Here is a 19,030-nt window from a genome sequence, read left to right as displayed (position 1 = left end):
GGCTCCACAAAGGCGATCCACTGTAGGAAAGCCCAGCTGAACCCTTGCTGGGGCCAACCTGGCCATACCCTTTTTGTGCGTTTCAACAAATTTCTAAGTTTTATCACTAGTTTGAAAACAAAAAAATATATTTTAAGAAGGAAGTTTCGATTGTTAAAAAATCTTGATAAAAAAGATTTTAAATTAAATTTTTTGAAACATCATTTTATGTTGGATGTTTTTAACTGTTGGTATGTTGGAGGCCCTAAGAAGGATCTTGCAAGTATTTATAAAAGGTGTCCCTTTGTTTGTTACAAAAACATCTCAGTCCAATCACCAGATTAAAATTTTATCATTAAATTTTTGAAGGATCTGTAAGGATCAGTTTTTCAATTGATTTAATTGCTTGACGTATTATGTTAAATGCAAATAGCAAAAAACTGTGCATTCATACAATGTTATCTTCATACTAATTTTTTAAAAACAAACTGTATAAAAAAATGCAAAATTGAATTTACAGACAGAATTAGATTTTTTTTATCCAATTACATACATTTAAATTATGTTGACAGCAATGTTTATCGATAAACTTTTATCATCCATTTGAAAACTTCATAACAAATTATCGAATTTGTGTATTGTCTGTATGATTCGTTTATTTAATTAACAAATAATATTAGAAGACAAAGAAATCATAGTCAATATATGTAATTTGAATAAGACTCAACGAAAGAATAATTTATTTTGTCTATAAATGTACTAACAGTGCATTTGTTTATATAATTTGTTTATATAGCAAAGAAATAATATTCGCTGGAAACAAAATTAATTACTAAATATGACTGTGAATATAATTTGAAAATACTTTAATAGACAAAAATATCTGAACTTGAAAAAAAAATCTGCCGGCTTCGCGGGTACATTCTCATCGAGCGCTTCGCTCGCAAGCTTGAGCGCGCCTAGGGCGCGCGACGGTTGAATCTCGCGCTTCGCGGTCGATAATGGGTTACCTCGCGCTTCGAACTCGAATATTCATTCTTTACATTTGGAATGCTTTAATAAAACTTGATCAAAAAGATCTCTTTTAGGCGGCAATAATTTGATGCGTCTTGATATTCTGAATTGTCAACTTAATTAAGTATGGTCAAAGATTAAGTTTCTCAAAGCTCTGTAGGCTTTAAGGTAAATATTCTCATCGTGACACTCGCGCTGCGCGCTCGATTTTCGACAGACATTTGTAAACAGGTTTTGTTGATTTTCTTTCTCATAACTTTGGTCGTTTTTCCACATTTTTTATTATTTTTATTTTTAATGTTATTTTTCACGAATAAAACAAATAGTACGCGTCCTATCCAGAAGTGATTATTAACGAGATTGTAGATCTGTTTTGGGATAATTATTTTGGCTAATTTATCTTTTTCCGTATTCCACATAGTTTGGCCACAAAATACAATTTCTGATTTTTCATTATTTTTGGTGCAATAAAAATTTGAATTTTCGATTTTCCAAGAAAAACCAAAAATTTGTTATGATAATCTTACAGGGCTTTCAAAAAGCAGTATTTTTCTTTTCTTGGCTTTTTTTCATATAGTGCGTTGTTTGGCTTAAGATTTGTATTTTCGGTTGATTTTAAAAATTTTGAAAATGCTATAACTCTGAGAATTTTCTTTTAATCAAAAAAAGTCATTAACATAAATTGTTTGTTATTTTTTCGAGAGTTATCGTGTTTATGGACGGACGGACAGACAGACGTTATCGTAAAAATCTGATTTTCGGATTCAAGGGGTCTCGAAACGTGGAGATGCGTTGAAAAACAGTGGTGTCAAATTTCGGACAGTTCTATACTTTCTCAATCATAAATGAGGAGAATGTCAAAACAACAATTTCAAATTAAAAGGCCTAAAATTGTACAATTTCAAACATTGGAATCATATATATATATATATATTAATAAAATCATAAAATTTGCAAATAAAATCACAATAGTTTTATTTTAAGGAGTTGAGTATAAAAACGTTTAAAAATTACGATTCTTGGTGCGTAAAAATGACATAAATTTCATATGAAGTTCGATTTCGTTTAATTTTCATCGTTCTGTAGTAAACATTTTTTTTCATTTTTAATGCCTTCCATTTAAAATTAATTTTTATTTCTAAACTTTTTTTACAAAAATTCCATTTTAATGGGTTATAATTGAAAATTTTTCATTTCGTGCGGCATAAACGATGTATAAGTAACACAATTTCAATTTCTTTGGCTTTTAAATGATCCAATTTTACAGATTCTTATATGGAAACATTCTATTTTTTACGTTTTGAAATTGCTCTATTTTCAAAATTTTATTCTGAAATCACTGAATTTTGAGATTCTCTAATTCAAAATGAAATTTAATTTTGAACCGCTTGAATTCAAAATGATGCAAGTTCAATTCCTCTTCATTCCATTCGAAATATTGTTCTTTTTTAAAATTTCGGCTAATCTAAAATTGTTTGATTTGAAACGTTTTTAATTCAAACCCGTTGAATAAATGTTAAAAAAATGTAAACGCCTTAAATTCGAAAACATTATTCATGTTTAAGATTTTTTTCAAATTTATTGTTTAAAAATTTGTCTCAAAAAGGATTTTTAAATTGTTTATATTTTTAATGAGAGAGAATAAAAATCCTGAGATGTGAATTTACACTTCATGCGGGTGCAATTAGTGCTCGTAAAACATATTTTTAAAATTATCACAGTCAGGTTCTTTGATTCGATATTTATAGAAAGAAATTTACAGATATTTTTTAATTTTGCCGTACATCCTAAGTTCCTACTGGAAAAACACGATAATTGAGATGCTTGTGACAGAAATCAGGACACTCTGAATCCCTAGGGTGAGAAGTAATCGCCTGTGGGTAAGCAATCAGGAAAAACATAGGATACCCCTTCTCTCTTACTACATATATATTTCTACATCGGTGCAATTCTGGGTTTGTGTCCTGGAAGTCTTGGATTCTCTCAAGACCCTCAAATCGAACCTGTTCCGGACTTGGTGTTAATCAAGTGCGGGACTTTTTACGATCTTATACCAGGTTTGGAAAACAAGATCTGGAGGAAGAAACTTGGTGAGAAGAGAGATGAAAGGGGAAAGAGGGGGAAATGAGAAAGGGGTATGGGAGAGGGAATGAAGAAAATGCAGAATCTAGGGTATAAGGTGAACCAGGGAATGATTGAATGGGCGATCGACGGGAGTAGAGAAACTCCTCCAGCAGATGCTTGTGATGGGAAAGGAAGGGGGGGGGGGAGATATCCTTCCGCTGTCCTGCCCAGATTAGATTGCCTACTCTCGTCTGGATAGGTGCTCGAACAAAATCACCCCAAATAAATATCTTGACCACTCTTCATCATCTAAATTTGATATCAGAGCTTCATACTTTCAATAAATCTATATACATTTCTATACAATGGAATTAATCTTAGAAAACAAAGATTCAATCAAATTGGTTTATAACATTCATGATAGCTCTTGAGGGTGCCGAAAAAAGTGTTGAGCTATGGAGAATATTCTCCTTGTATTGTAGCAGAAAATATATATTAGATTTCATTCCTCAATAAATAAAAATAACTCTTTAAGGGTGAAAGCATTTTTTAGCCTTAAATTCGTATTTGAACAATAAATTCGAAAATCAATCATCTTCATTTTCAGACGCAAAGCGACCTAGCGGAACCTCTAAACAGTTAAAAAATATATATCACCTTTATGGCAGCTTCTCTCACCATGAGGAAGAAGTTTACGAGTAATGTTTGCAAAATTCTAAATAAAACTTTTTTGGCACCTCATTGGGTGGACCAGAAAACAAGAGTGTTAAAAAAAATTTCGGCCCTGCGAATTATTCCTTTTGGTATGAAACTAAACCCTGAGTTTTAGTAGAATTAAAAGATCCAGTCTTTCTCTTTTTATTAAAATACTTATTTTCCTTTAAGGCACTTCCTAGGGTTTGATTTTTAGTTCACGTGTTACAAATGACAACCTTTCTCCTATACAATTATGAATTGTTTGATGTTATATTTTGACCACATAATCTAAAGGGCTAAATACTATCCCTCATAGAGGGGCTTTTTAAAAAATGATATTGTAAAATTTGTAATAAATTGCCTAAAAACAAAGCTCGAGGAAAAGCGCCTTAACTTAGAACTTTAAAAGTAAAAAATTGGGTTACCAAATGAATCATAAATATATTCATAAAAATTGGTAAATTAATTTAAAAGTAAATTGGATGTATGATAAAACGCGTGTAAAGTGAACTTTGGTTAAATGCCCGTTAACGATGTCGATAGCATTAGCGAGGGAAAAATCTCTTGAACAATGGAGATTTACCCATTAAAAGTTTTTAATTCTCCTTAAGTCCAATTGCAATATCTCGATAAGCATTGATTCTTTATTCGAGCTGTAGTGGACTTACGTGTTTCGACGATCGTAATTGGCAATTTTGAATTGTCAAATAAATTCAATTTATTACGTTATAATGATTGAGAAACTGCTACATCATTTGCAGCATGAGATTTTTTTTAATAAAAAATAGTAATTGTTATAAACAATTATAACAAAGTAATATATTCACTATTTTCTGAAAATGAGTCTTTAAATGCTCTAATATATCCTAATTCTAATTTATAACTATAAATTTTTATAGAAATGTATCTTTATTGTTATTAACCAAATTTGATAAAAATAGATCTATGGTTGAAGATTAACAGCACATAACTATACGAACATTAACCAACAAAATGACATTTTTAGGGATGCGAAAAAGCATTCTCTAAATTAGAAATCACTATTTCAAGATAAAAGAAAAGTCCACTTCCAAGTTGAAGAGTTTTTGAATACAGAGAAAAAATTCCTAACATTTAAGTCGACAGAAGACTGCGATACAAAATTCAATTTTCTCTCAAGTGAAATCAAAATAAAGAAGAAACTTTCGAGGCATTAAGTATCTAAATACGGGTAAATAAATTTTGATCCAAAAAATTTAATCAGATCCAAGAAAATCGACCAAGAATTTTAAGATAAAAAGTTTTGTGGATTTCCAAATTAGCTTTGGATAGTTATTACAAATAGAATTTTCAATATATATTTTTTATTGAATGATAACAATTTCAAGAAATGCATAGCGATATGTGGTTTAAAATAGCTATTACTACATTTAAATTTTAACTGAAATTTTATTAATTTTTCGTAAAAATGTGGGTAATCTCATCAATTAGTACTATGATATTCCAAAATGAATAAATTTCTTCTAACATAAAAAGAATACACATTTTCTTTGAAATTTTTAATTCGGTACTGGTGGGTCATAAAAAACTCAACATTAGGTCGATCGATGATATTGTGATACTTTGAACATAAAATCTTTTTTCATGTAAACATAATACCATTTTTTTTTAAACTTCAGTAATGGTAAGTCATAAAATTTTAAACCATAGGTCAATATATGCACCTCGCAGACGCGATCAAATACAGTGAGTAGAGTATTTTTGTATTTTGAATATGGAAAACGTTTTTCTCATATAAAAAATGTAAAAGAATTTTGTTTGTATCCTTCTACTAAAGACAAACACTTCTAAACGGCCGATCTAGCTCAAAGTCCTATCTGTTTGTGAAGACCTACATTTTTAAAACTATTCTTTTTGACAGAATTCGATAAAATTCGAACCCAGACGCTCAAAAATATAATTTATGAAAAATGTCGTGTATGTGTATGTAACGTTTTTTTGTTTACAGTATCTCGAAAAATAAAAGCGCTATGATCATGAAATTTTGACGAATTGTAGTTCCTATAGATATCCAGTTCTGGCAGGATTTTGAGCTAGATCGGCGATTTGGAAGTGCCTGTTTTTTTAGCGGTTTAAAAAAAAGTTATCTTTTTTACTATCCATCAGTACAGATTTCTAAAGTTTCAAAAGAAGATATATATTTTGTTTATCCGAGAAGAACTTTGTTGATATTAGGAATAGGACAGAACTGTATCTCACATGTGGTTTAAAATTTTCAAAACACGTCGAATGACTTTTCATGAACCTTCCATGACCACTTTTGTTCCAGCAATACCGTTTTATAAATTTAAATAATATATTGCTTATCATCTTCATATGAGGAACAATTTTTTAATATTGGGAATAACAACAGTAATGTTTTTTATATATTTGTTCGCGCCTTCGAGAAGCATCAAATGCCCAATTGGGAACCTCTCATGATCTACTATAACCTAGCAATATCGCTTCTAAATTGGTTAATAAAATTATTTACTTTGTTTGTAAGAGGAGTTTTTTTATATTGGAAATATAACAGTACTTTATTTGGTGAAATTGTTCGCATCCTCGAGACGCATGGATTGACCAATTAACGAACTTTTGATTATTATCCTTTATAGATCAATAGAGAATTAAAAAGCTAAAAAAAAGTTTACTTGGTTTATATAAAAAAAAGCTTTCTGAAATTTGAAATATAAAACTGCAGTAAGCTAAAAAGTTGTTAACTGTAACAGAACACATCGATTGAAATTGTAATCGGCTCTCTAGTTTTTTGAAAATAAAATTTTTGCAAAGACATATATTATATAAGCTTGAAAAATATTAAGTCTCAATTTTTTCTGTTAGAGAAAACCCTTCCTCTATGAAGGATCAAATTTTATTTGATACCTATGATGAAGCAAAGTGGTCATGAAATAAGCACAAATAATTACACCCATAGCAAATACACTCATAGTACTTCGAAGAGGTATTGTATTTTCGAGCTCCTGGGGTGAAATTATATCGAAATATGTGAAAAAGTTAGATTTTAATTCTTAGGCTATTGCAAACCTCGCGCCTTGAGGAAGAAAACATTAAGGCAGATTCGCGTTAAATACATAAATATAAACAAAAATTAATTTAAACATAGACTTTGTTCTTATAATGTTGATCATTTCTCAAGAACTAGAACTGCGGAGTAAATTCCGAAACTGTCTCACTTTGCGGCACTAAATGACTAGATAACAAATCTTCTTTTTCGAAAGCAAAGAAATTCCCTGTAAGAATATGAAAATTATTTGTACAAAAAGAAAATGTGTGGAAAATGAATTCCTAAAGTATTCAACTGATTTTGGCTTGTAGATGAAAAACTCGATGAAAAAGACAAGGAGTAATGATAATAAATCATGGCATGATATAGGTTGGCAGGGTGTCAGACTAGTAAGACGTTGAGGACACACCCTTGGTAAGGGTAGCAAGTACATCCCATTAGATAGCCTGAATTCTGTGGCACGCTTCGTATCATGTGCCAATACACTTTACGCCCTAAGCATGAGTCATCAATCAATTACGGAATGGCTTCTCGACGCAATCACGGTTTATCATCCATTATTCGATTCCATTTCATTAGGTCTATCTATCAGTGAGAAGCGGCGTTCCGCATCTGAATTACATGATGTTCTCTTAACTCCTTGACAGGGAAATTTGTTTCCTGTTACATGGAAACCAAGGCCAATAAATTCTTGTCTCCTTCCGTCATTTGGTAGCCAACTTTAGATGCAAAACTCCACCTTCCGGTCCTTCGGCCTCAAGGCAGAGGGTGACGTCCAACCTCTGATGAGAAATTTGATTCTCCGTAATTTCGAGATATTTTGAAAGATGATTTATACATTTAAAGAAGGTTTCTTTCAATTAGGGGGTTTAAACTTTATTTTGGTTTAAGCTAGTTCCTACATTGCTCGCGAAAGACATTTTCGGTTTATTATCATTCAATTTTTAAATTATTTATGAAAAAAAACAGACTAGACAGGCATCATCATATTGGAAAGAACACTGTACTGGGTGATATAGCCATATGAAAGCTTTTTAACTGTCCAAAACTGAGGTATTCAGAAAAATCTCGTGTGCATGTGTGTATATTATCACTACTCTTTTCATGATAACTCGAAAATAGGTTGAGCTAGGGTCATAAAAAGTTTAGATGGATTGTAGTCATTTATAATACCTGATCAGACAAGAATACAGTTTTTTCCGATTTTGTATTTTTCCCAAAAATTATTTTATCTATGAAATTTTGACTATATTAAGAAAAAAGAATTTATGCATAGAGTTTAATGAAATACATATGTTTTAACAAGAAAAGGTTGAGGTAGATTAATTAAATATCGTTTAAATAAGGCGTTGCATTTAATTAATATAAATCGATAAAATGTTTATAGCTATCTCTATAGAACAATTTTCATCTTCAACATTTTTTGAGTTTTTCGTTTATGAGTATTTTCTAAATAACCCGGGTAGAAATTGCCTCTTTATGCCTAAACTAAATATTGGCTCTCACGAGGCCGCAGCCAGATTTCCTAGCTGGAAGAATTTAGGCTTTCCCTCTGCTCGCCCTCGACAGGTTATTGTCGTGTGCTACTTGTCTTACATTATTTATATGCTCACTTTTTAGCACTATATTTTTAAATTAAATTAGATAAAAAGCTTTATTCATAAAGATATATTTAAAAAATAATTTCTATCAATTAATTATTTTCTCGAGAGGACCTTGTAAAGCCCTCGACAGGTAAAACGGGTAATACAGCTGTGAGTTCAAAAAAGTACATTGATGCTCTTATGCTTAATTATACTTAAATTTAAAAAAGAACAAATTAAAAAAATTACCGAGATGCAAACTTTGAAAAATTTCATAATTTTCTGAAAAAATTATAAACATTTGGTGCCTTAAAAATTTAAAAATAATTTTTCTTAAAGATCGATTTAATTTGAAATCACGTAAGTACGTTTAAAAATCATATATAAGAAATCGAGATTCAAAAACCTTTATTCCTAATTTCTAAAGTATCGGATAAATGGCGTCAAGCATTTATGATACCGCACTCAGCGTGGCATCGTAGTTATGAGGATTAGGCGTCCGACTTTTACGCCTGCGGTGCGTGCGTTCGATTCTCGGCGCATGCGGATATTTAAATAAACTGCGTTTGTCGTTCGTTATTAGTAATTAACCTTTTCTAATAAAATTTAACAATAAGTTTAGTTTTAGAATAACGTGCGGAGTATAGTTAATAATCGAATGTCTGTAAAAATACGAGAAAACAGAGGAGTGTTTGTAAAAGGCTACAAAAAGGTATTAAATCTTTTAGATTACACTTTTGCAAAGAAAATGTATTTTATAATTGGATTAATATTTTCCCTCTTTGAATCAAAAATTTCTGGTAATAGATTATGTTAATGCGCTGGTTAAACTTTAATACTAATGCAACCATAGCATCACACTTCAGAATTTAAAGCATGATCCATTTTATAATATTTTATTTGAATCAAAAAAATAAGAAACAATAGCGTATGCTTTTGAATAATAATGTGTGAGGGAATATCTAGATTCTATAAAGACCCTATTAATAGGCCCTTATTGGGTTTCTTACTGATGACCTCGCTAGCCGAGCGTGACGCTTTCGCTTGCGCCCTCGATAGATTGCCACTTTAGGGCCTCGATAGAAAATAGGAAATCTATACTGGGCCTCTTAAAAACCAAGTGATAATTTCTACCCGGGATTAGACATATGGCGACATAATAAGTATTAAATTTGTTTATTTTGACGCGATGAATCGATTAATGTATTTAGAAACACCCTGTGACCAAAGAAAGATGAAGTTATGATAATTAGATGTTTAGTTTTTTAAATATTGTAATACTCTAAACGCTAAATACAAAACTTATAATAAACTTTTCAAACAGGGTGGCCCAAAAATTCGACTCTCGATTTTTAGTAATCGTTTCCCCCAATTTGTTCGTTTCCTGAAAAAGAAATCCCATTCTTTTCATATCGGTCAACATTAACTATTGTCCCTGGGTATTTGAAATTAACGTGGGTTTTTAAATTGGAAAATCATACTTTTCAAAAATATGTAAGCAAGAAGTGCTTATTATTGACATTTTAATAAATTAAAATTTAATCACGTATTAACGAAAGTTTAACGTATAATTTCCATCTAATAAATTTTCATTTAGACTCGGAAACACCCTTTTTTTTGTGCCTGAAATATACCCCAAAAAATTCAAAACAGTAGTTTTATCTTAAATTCATGTTTGTTCAAAAGATATTTTTTCTAGTAAATATTAAAAAGCAACTATTTTTCGGGATAAATTATATAGTTGATGAATTAAAAAAATAATATTTTTTAACATATTTTGATGCTGTTTAAACAATTTCTATTTGTATCGCTTTTTCTTTACCAAATCGTGAAAAGTTAGTATTATCTGAAATTACTGACATAATTAAAATTGTTTTATATAGGAATTATTTAAATTATTAAAATAATCTACATTTCTTTATCAAGTTTTGTCCTCTGTAAATCCAAACAAGATATTATTTTCTAGAATTAATGACAAATTTATTGATTATTAAGAGTGATACTTTTTACGAAAGATACTTTGAAATTATTTAAACAATTAATATCACCATAAATGTAATCGATCTGAAAAAATAACTATCCATTACGTAAATAAAAAAATTGTTGAAGAAGATTTTTGTTTAAAAATTGATTTCATATGTTTTGAGATAAGAAAATATTGAATAATAAGTGACATAGTGTAACAGATTCGAAAAACCAGGAATTTCTCCAACTTTCCTAGGAAAAGGCTGTTTTTTCGAAAAAATATCACCCTGAGCATTCATTAACTTCGCTATTAATAACAGTAAGTAGTAACTTTTCAAAATGTATAGAAGAACAAATTATTTGAACAAATATAGAGTTTAAATAATGGCAAAATATGATTAAACAGTACAAAACTTTAAAAATTAATTAATTGTATCATTATTTCCAGAAAATAATAACTTTGTACGATTTAAAGGGGAGAGTATTGTTTTAAAACATTGAAACTATTGAAATAATTATCCAATATGCTATTAATGAAATATTGCTATTGAAATCCATCAATTGTGTCATTTATCCCGAAAAATAATAAGTTTACGATTCACGAGGGGAAAATAACTTGTTTAAACACATTATAATTATTAAAAAAATTGAACATTAGTTTTAAAAGTACTTCGAAACTGGTTAATTATTTAATATAAATAATAATATCTAATAATAATAATATAAGCAAGATTAAATAATTATAATATAATATAATATAATAAATAACAATAATAATTCGTGTCCGAGCACAATACAAGTCGGTTGCGGGTGTTGAAATGAAAAAATATTGAGTGAAAATTATTCCTTGAATAATCTTTAAGACACGAATAAACTTAATTTACAAAAAGTGAATAACAAGTACTTCTATTGTCAATTTTCAAGGAAACCTTGCTTTTCCCATCAAAAACATAATGTTAATTTCAAAAGCCCGAGGGCATGGGTTAATATTAACCCTACTTGAAAAAAGGGAATTACTTTTTTCGGAAATCGAAAAAATTTGGAGGAAGGCATCGATCAACAAAAGTCGAAAGTCGAATTTTCACAGGTATAAATTTAGACCACCCTAGCGTACAAATTACTTTCAAGTAGTTTTTTAATTCTTGGGAGAGCCCACTTTACAGTTGATAATTATCCTACAGTAGATAATCCTTCATTATAAGAATAAATGTAAGTGAAATGATAATGATAATTTTAATTAATTAACACGTATCGTGTCTTGACTCCTAGTTATTAAACGAATTATTTAACATCCATTACTATTTGTAATTAATCACTATCTATTCTGGGGTAGTCTCCCCTATGCCAAAAATAAGGAACTTTCACAGACTTTGGTTTTTTTGCAAATAGTTTGCAGAGCAGTTACTCTTAATAATTTTTTTAAATAGTCCTTATTCATTTTTCCAACGTCCTAACTATTCTAAATTATAAGAAATACAAAATTTATTAACAAGATCGAAGTATTATTTTACGAAAAGACTCACCTCGTGACGATTATTTTATCGCATTCAGGAAAATTCTCTCCACATTTTTAGATTTTCACTAATTTCAACAAAAGCAAAATTAACGACTTATGTTTTTTATAAACTTCACTATCGAGCAAATGAATAAAATTATTTTTGAAAAAAAAATAAACACAATATTTTATATATTGTCCATTGTTTGTTTTTAGCACTTCATGATAAACAGTGAGTTCAAGTTCATGAAAAAATCACAGTTTAACAACACTGGTAAAGGTTCGCAGTATTGTAAACTTATATGAGACAGAATAGGGAAGATACGCCACGGGTCCGCTAGCGCGACTGAGAGAATGCGGTTCAGATCCACGTGGATCTGAAACCACCCCGCAATATATACATCACGTTTAGCATCTTCCGTGGCACATGCGCGAAACTCGCTTGATTTAAATCAGTTTTCGAGCTATGTCACCTTGTTACGACCCATTAAGCACGCATTTATATCACCCGCCCTATCTGGAAATGAGATCCGATCTCATAAAATGATGCTGTTAGATATTATTAAATTTCAACAGGAACCAATTTTCACTTTCCAACTATGGTTTTATCAATATTTTCATTTTTCTAATATTCACTTTTCAGATTCATTCTACCACACAGGAGTAATCGACTTAAATATTTTAAATTAAAAATCAGTTTGAGAAAAATCTGTCTGTTTGGCAGGCTCATCCCTCGCCATCATCCTTTCCTGACAGTCTATCACACTAAAATGTCTTTTATACTGGCTCTTCCGCTATCACCCCTGCATTTACATTACTCCCTTCCCTTCCCTTCAGAGCCCCCTTTCCCTCCCATCCCTCTCCATACTCCTGCGACCCCTTCCCTTTCTTTCAGAGCCCCTCTCCCTTTTTACTCTCACCCTACACCTTCTTATCATTCTACCCCACCCCAGTCTGCCCCTTGATCTTTTACCTTCCGTAACCTCACCTCTTACCCCACTGTCATTTTATTTTGCCTCTTCACCACACCTCTCGATACTAATAAACACAAATTCCCCTCCCTAAGTACTTATCCCCCCCGTTTCCCTTGGGCTTCTTTTCTCCTCATACTTTCCTATGTTTAAAAGGCCAAAAATACCGAAAATTACCGGGAATTTTTTGTGGCAGTGAAAGACCAGGAAATGACAGTGATTTATTTTTTGAGTGGACATTTTTCAAATTTTGTGAAGAAAAATCTATTCAATCACATCAAATATCGAAGATTTCATATCACATGATAGGTAGAACACATTTAAAAATAATTCTTCTAACTTTTCTCTTTTCTGGGAAATTAGGTGCAAATTTAAAATAAGATCAGTTTAAACTTTCGCAATGAAAAAAAAATATTTCTAATTTATAATATCATTTCGTTTACGATGCGTAATTTTTAAATGTAGGATACTGTAAATATAAATTAAATAATTATTTAAAAAATTTAACTTTGAATTTAAGTATTAAAACGTAAAAAAATGGAACTGTGTCAACTTGAAACAATTTAAATCTTTATAAACTTTTATTCAATTTTTAAATTAAGTTCACTTAATTGATATATGTTTAGGTGCTTTTATTCAATGTTAAATTCAATCCAATTATTTTTGTAGTGTAAAATGCTCCATTCTTATTCACAAAAATTAAAAAATTAAGCTTCTGTAAAATTGCAAAAAGTTTCATAAGAATGCAAAAAAAAATCTTAATAAAGATTACCAAGAAAATTAAAAATGATTTTTCATGTTTAAAAATGAAATTTAAATACAAAATTTAAGATTTGAATAAATTTGAGAAAAATAAAGAAAATTTTGATTTTGGAAGATTTTAAGATATTTGAAGACAAAATTATTTTTTTGATATTCCTGAAAAAAATGGAAATGATTTGTTTATGTATAATGTATAATATATTGTTTAATTATACATTTTAAAACATTGGAAGTGATAACGCGGAAAACAAGTATTTATTTTTTATATCAATTTCAAAATTAAAAAGTTTGCAGTTTAACAAAGGCGTTAGTGTCAAAGGGGTCGGATTTTCCACCAATCACAGCTCAAGTGTCTGTAATTCTCAAATATCTTTTTCTGTGCCGATGTTTTGTTTTGGTTATGTGCACATCGAAAATAGAAGTCGCAAAATATATTTAAAAATGGCAAAGGAGGGTGTCGTAAAAATCAATAGAGAAAATCTACCGAAAATATAAATATTTATGGTATGTATGAAAAAATCATTGAAAAGTACTTAAATGAAGTCATGTTTACTGAAGCATTCGAAAATATGTACGATTTTTAACTGTGTTAATAATTGCACTTACTGTTTTCCTTCAACCTACTACTGACTCTTAAACCAAATATTACAACAGGATACCTTTTTTGTCACATAACCCTTAACAAATAAAGCTATCAAATCAAAATAGTCGAAATTGACAGCTGGCCGTGACCTAACTTCTTCATCATGAGTTTCACATCGTCACATTGATAGATAATTATGAGAACATCTGAGCCACGTGACACCCACGTGATTTAAATTAAAATTATGTTCAATTTGAAATGATTGAAATTCAAGAGTTCCACCCTTAATTTTCAGCACAGTTTTTATTAATTCAAAGACAAAATTTTAACCTTTAAGTGTTCGAATTTTTCAATTTCTTTAACTGTGACAAATATTTGCTACTCGTGAAAAAACCGGGAAATGACCGGAAATTTTTTCAATTGACTAAAACAGCCACTATAATACAGTTAATGTGTAAAGTAATTAAAAATATTTGTATTTTCTTGCCTGAAATAAAGAAAATGTCACAAATTGATTTCTGCTATTGATGTAAAAGACACCGTGGGAAGTTAATAAAATTTTGATACCTTCTGATCTTTTTTCATCATTTCCTTTTATTTGCACCCTTTAGCCCCGTTCTTTTTTTGCTTACTATAATATCCGTTTTCCTCAACCCCTGAATTTCTCCCTTTCTCTTTTTCTCTTTGAGTCTCCACCTCTTTCATCTTTGTTTTTACCGAGTCCGACCCTACTACCTATTCTATGACGTCGATTACTACTAGTACCTCCAAAGCTCCTGGGATTCGTTCGAAAATTCTTCTGTGTCGTACAACTTCGCAAATATTATTGAGTCCCACAGATACGGACACTGGAGTCAACAAAGGCGTTTTTAGAGAGTATGGAATTGAGTTTTCAGAAAGCAAATGCCATGAAAACGTGTCTGATTCTAAAAAGAAAATTTTACATTCAAAGGAGTTGAACTGTGAAAACAAAAGGCAAATCAAATTGATAATTCCATGTTTACCTTGATTATTTGTTTAAAAGAAGTATTAATTTATTTGTGAGAAAAGGTATTAAAGTCATTATGCCTATAATACTATTATTAAAATGTCAGGAATCAGTGCAGAATTACGCATTTAAAATACAAATATAATAACGAATACAATAAATTCATATAAAAATCGAAGCCAAACCATTTTAAATATTTCCATCTAAAATTATTCATTAGGAAACATTTAAAAAGTTGTCTGATAACAAATGTTTTTAATTTTGAATTATTCAAGTTTAAATGCTTCAATCTAAGGAAAACGTAGAAAATATTTTTTAAAACATCTGGAAATTTCACTTTTACAATATCAAAAAGCTTAGAACTTTTCTTCCTTCAATCCCAAAAGCATTATGGGAAACTGCCTTACAGAAGATAATGATTCACAGTCGATAGCCTTAATTAACTTGAAAATATGTTTTCCCTTTTCTATCCTTAAATTATAGAAAATGATTGAAAATTCATCAGAAGATCCGTCAGTTAAAAGATGGCGTTCGAAAAGAACATCATATTGTAGTTTTTTGACGCTCTTTTTTGTTACAGTTTGGAAACCTTTACAATTTTTTTGAAATCAATAGCTACAAATATATTATGGTTTTGCTTATCTTAATTAACAATAAGGATTAAAATCAGAAACTAAAGTTAAAGAAACATGCGCTTCGATCGAACAAAAACTTCAATCAATTTTTTCACTTTTCAGTTCACCACTACAGTGTCTCGGGAACAAGAGACTTTTCTAAAATCCAAAGAAGATTTGTAATCACCTCCCAAAGTTGAAATATACTCGAAAATATGTGTCAGTCGAACACAATAGCCACAAATTAATTTTTTTTCTGACATAGAAAATTGGATTATTAATTATCGTGTTAACTTGAGAACTTGTGCTTCAATCCAAGTTGTCACACTTCAATATAGCACTAAATTATTCAAAATGTTTGATATGTCCGTTTGCTAATCCACACTCCATTTTCCTTTTCGAGCTCGAAAGCCATGTTTTTTTCAATTCGAATAATTTCCAAAAAAGCTCATAAAATGAATCAGAACCCATAAAACATTTGCATTTTTTTATAGGCCAAAAATTGCGCCCTAAAGATTTTCTTGATTAAAACTAAAGAATATTAGAACTAAAATCATAAAATCTTAATCTGGATTCACTCAGTCTTCAAGTATAAAGGAATCTCCGCTCCTTTGGAATTGTGGGTAGGCAGCGAAAGTTTTGAAATTGCCGGTATTCTAAAGCGAGTTACAAAGGTCTTGAAGTGCTTTCCAAGTTGAAGACAATAGGTTCGTGCACCCGATCATTGTCACCGGTGGCAATCGCCTAGTGCATTAAACCTTTTAGGTTATTCGTACATTTGTTACGTGCCGGTGGATTCAGAGACGCTCTTAGCATGTGCTTTTGAGGTGGGCGAGTTTGGGCGGCAGTATAGTACCTTTTAAGGACGGAAACGTTGAAAAGCTCCCGCAATCGTCAGAAAGCTTACAATCCGAACGAGCATTTCCAACTACGTCGTCGCTAGGTAGTAGGAACGTTGAAAAAAGTCGATTACATCGAAGTGTAGCACACTCCATTGTTGCCGTTTGGCAATGTAAAGAAGGGAGATGGCGGGAAATCATGTTCCAAAACCTTTGTTCATTCAGGGTAATAAATGGACAACAATGCATCTCTTCAAAGAACAAAAAAAAAAGAATAATAAACACGAAACAGGAATAGGGAGGACTCCTAATTTCCCTTTAGAGTCTGTTTGCCTACATTTGTTCATTTTTTGTATTACCATGCTTCCTTTCGATTTTAAAAGGAGACCAATTTAAAACAAATTTTTAAAGGGATCGTATTTAAATTACGTGACAATTCAAGGGGGAGGGGTCGAGATATTTTTTTACGATTTTTTTAAGGTAGGGGTTCCTTTACGCATGTACTTAATTTTTGCAAATTTGCAAAAACTTTCTCCTGAAGATTATCTTTTTAGTTATAACTTTGATTATTTAGTTACAAATTGAATAGTTTTCTTTAAAAGACATTTCTTTTGGTTGCAAATCCAACTGGTTTTTTTAAAATTCGACTTTTTGGGTAAAAAAAATTCAATTTTTTTCGTAGAACATTAAACTATTATTAAAAATTTATATTTTGTTGATGATAAGTCAACTGAAATCTTTTTTGGGTGAAAACTTTTATGAAAATTATCTGTTTCATTTGAAAGTTCATCTTTTTTAGTAGAAATATTACATCTTTCTGTGATGAAAATGCAATTGTTTTGTTGAAAATTTAACTATTTCCTAGAAAATTTACTTTATATTAAAAATTTGTATTTTGTGTTGAAAAGTCAGTAGAAATCATTTGGGTTAAATACAACTCTTTTTTGGAAAATTTGTATTTTTTAATTAAAAATTTACCTGGTTTAGTAGAATTTTCATTTTTCTTGGACAAAAATGCAACTGTTTGGTTTAAAATTGATCAATCTTGTTAAGAAGTTATACTTTTTAGTTAAAAATTCGACTCATTAGCAGAAAATGAACTTATTGTTTACAATTATTATATTGGCGTTAGAAAGTGAACTGGAAACTTTTTTTGAAAGTTTGTCTTTTTTATTTTAAAAGTCATTTGCTTTAGTCGAAATTACATCAATCTTGGATAGAAATGCAACCGTTTGGTTGAACATTAAATTATTTTGTTGCAAAGTCACACTTTTTTCTTAATAATTCTTCTGCTTCGTTGAAAATAGAACCATTTCGCACAAAATTTACTTTTTGTTTAAAATATATATTTGTGTTTTAAAAATGAAGTGCAATCTTTTCTGGATGAAAGTTCAAATTAAAATAAAAATAGTTTTCATTAGGAATCCTCTGTATAAGTATAAATTACATTTTTCTTGGATAAAAATGCAACTATTTGATAGAGAATTCAACCTTTTTTATTAATCCTTTTTTGTTGAAAAAATCCGTCTTTTTGAATTTAAAATTCAATTTTTTCGTACAAACTTATTTTTTGCTAAAAAATTTATATATGGATCTTACAAAGTCAACTTTTTTTTGTACTAAAGTTCAACTATTTTTTTTAAATTATCTTTTTGATTTAAAAATTCATCTTTTTAGAAGAAATTTCATTTTTTTCATTACAATGCAACTTTATTGTTAAAAAATGTTCATTTTATTGTTTAAGTATTCAACCATTTTGTTTAGCAGATTTGATTCAATCACTTTAATAAGACATTTTTTTTTAATTGATATTTTTAGTTGAAAACTCATCTCTTTAGTTGAAAGTTTAATTATTTTATTAAAAATTAATCTTTTATCATCGAAAACTCAACTACTTGGGTAAAAGTTAAACTACTTTCTTAAATTTTTTTTTGATAAAAGGCTTATGCCTTTAGTTGAAAATTTAACACTTTAGTGGAAAAGTCTTTTTCGTTTAAAATCACATTTTCAACTTAAAATGTAACTTTTTAATTTTTTTAAGATTCATCTTTTTTATTTGAAAATTCCCTTTTTTTTTTTGGTAAAAAAAAAATTTCTTGTTTTGAATTTTTGTGTCGGGTAAAAATGCATCAGTTTAGTGTAAAATTAATTTTTTGCTCAAGTCATTTATTTTGTTTAAACCATGCATTTTTGAAAGAGAAAATTTGTCTTTTGGCTTTTCAAGTTCAACAATTTAGATAAGCTTTTATTTCTATCTTGTGTGAAAAATGTTTATTTTTTGAAAATTCGTCTTTTTGGTTTCAAAATTCTCTTATTTTTTGTATGAATTTCATTTTTTTCGGTTGAAATATAGACTATGACACTTTTTTGTTCGAAATTTATCTTTTTAGTCTGAAAATTCCACTATGATGATGAAAATTTAATTATTTTG

This window comes from Belonocnema kinseyi, chromosome 10, assembly GCF_010883055.1.
Source record: "Belonocnema kinseyi isolate 2016_QV_RU_SX_M_011 chromosome 10, B_treatae_v1, whole genome shotgun sequence".
Taxonomy (NCBI): domain Eukaryota; kingdom Metazoa; phylum Arthropoda; class Insecta; order Hymenoptera; family Cynipidae; genus Belonocnema; species Belonocnema kinseyi.
Note: the sequence above shows the minus strand (reverse complement) of the source record.